Raw genomic sequence first — 1,830 nt, forward strand, 5'->3', positions numbered from 1 at the left:
CTGGGTCACGCAGAAAGACAATGGTCCAAAACACACAAAGTATACATGAAAATGGCTAAAAAGGAACACATTTGACGTTGTGAAGATCTGATAACATTTAGTATAAAAAATATGCAAAAATGTAGAAAATCTGAAAGGGGGTAAATTGTTTTTCACGGCACTGTGCATGACTGATTGATTGGTATGATTTATTTAAGTGCCATGTACCTACCGGGACCCAGCCCACATGGGCTTATAAGACACTACTAATCACAGTACCATTTTAATGTAGTCAAAACAAAATAACATTTGACAAACGATACGCATGCAATAATCATGGCAAGTACAGCTACCATCTAGTCACACCACACAAGCAATACATTTCATACATTTACATTTACATTTACATTTAAGTCATTTAGCAGACGCTCTTATCCAGAGCGACTTACAAATTGGTGAATTCACCGTCTGACATCAGTGGAACAGCTACTTTACAATAGTGCATCTAAATCATTTAAGGGGGGGTGAGAAGGATTGCTTTATCCTATCCTAGGTATTCCTTGAAGAGGTGGGGTTTCAGGTGTCTCCGGAAGGTGGTGATTGACTCCGCTGTCCTGGCGTCGTGAGGGAGTTTGTTCCACCATTGGGGGCCAGAGCAGCGAACAGTTTTGACTGGGCTGAGCGGGAACTGTACTTCCTCAGTGGTAGGGAGGCGAGCAGGCCAGAGGTGGATGAACGCAGTGCCCTTGTTTGGGTGTAGGGCCTGATCAGAGCCTGGAGGTACTGCGGTGCCGTTCCCCTCACAGCTCCATAGGCAAGCACCATGGTCTTGTAGCGGATGCGAGCTTCAACTGGAAGCCAGTGGAGAGAGCGTAGGAGCGGAGTGACGTGAGAGAACTTGGGAAGGTTGAACACCAGACGGGCTGCGGCGTTCTGGATGAGTTGTAGGGGTTTAATGGCACAGGCAGGGAGCCCAGCCAACAGCGAGTTGCAGTAATCCAGACGGGAGATGACAAGTGCCTGGATTAGGACCTGCGCCGCTTCCTGTGTGAGGCAGGGGCGTACTCTGCGGATGTTGTAGAGCATGAACCTACAGGAACGGGCCACCGCCTTGATGTTAGTTGAGAACGACAGGGTGTTGTCCAGGATCACGCCAAGGTTCTTAGCGCTCTGGGAGGAGGAAACAATGGAGTTGTCAACCGTGATGGCGAGATCATGGAACGGGCAGTCCTTCCCCGGGAGGAAGAGCAGCTCCGTCTTGCCGAGGTTCAGCTTGAGGTGGTGATCCGTCATCCACACTGATATGTCTGCCAGACATGCAGAGATGCATTCGCCACCTGGTCAACAGAAGGGGAAAGGAGAAGATTAATTGTGTGTCGTCTGCATAGCAATGATAGGAGAGACCATGTGAGGTTATGACAGAGCCAAGTGACTTGGTGTATAGCGAGAATAGGAGAGGGCCTAGAACAGAGCCCTGGGGGACACCAGTGGTGAGAGCTCGTGGCGAGGAGACAGATTCTCGCCACGCCACCTGGTAGGAGCGACCTGTCAGGTAGGACGCAATCCAAGCGTGGGCCGCACCGGAGATGCCCAACTCGGAGAGGGTGGAGAGGAGGATCTGATGGTTCACAGTGTCGAAGGCAGCCGATAGGTCTAGAAGGATGAGAGCAGAGGAGAGAGAGTTAGCTTTAGCAGTGCGGAGCGCCTCCGTGATACAGAGAAGAGCAGTCTCAGTTGAATGACTAGTCTTGAAACCTGACTGATTTGGATCAAGAAGGTCATTCTGAGAGATAGCGGGAGAGCTGGCCAAGGACGGCACGTTCAAGAGTTTTGGAGAGAAAAGAAAGAAGG

General features: G+C 50.2%; 1 pseudogene; it reads right to left on the reverse strand.

Moving 5' to 3' along the window:
• Positions 1-523: 523 nt before the first annotated feature.
• Positions 524-1,624, reverse strand: LOC135525279 (uncharacterized; annotated as a pseudogene).
• Positions 1,625-1,830: the final 206 nt, after the last annotated feature.

This window comes from Oncorhynchus masou, chromosome 31 (assembly GCF_036934945.1).
Source record: "Oncorhynchus masou masou isolate Uvic2021 chromosome 31, UVic_Omas_1.1, whole genome shotgun sequence".
In the NCBI taxonomy this organism is placed as follows: domain Eukaryota; kingdom Metazoa; phylum Chordata; class Actinopteri; order Salmoniformes; family Salmonidae; genus Oncorhynchus; species Oncorhynchus masou.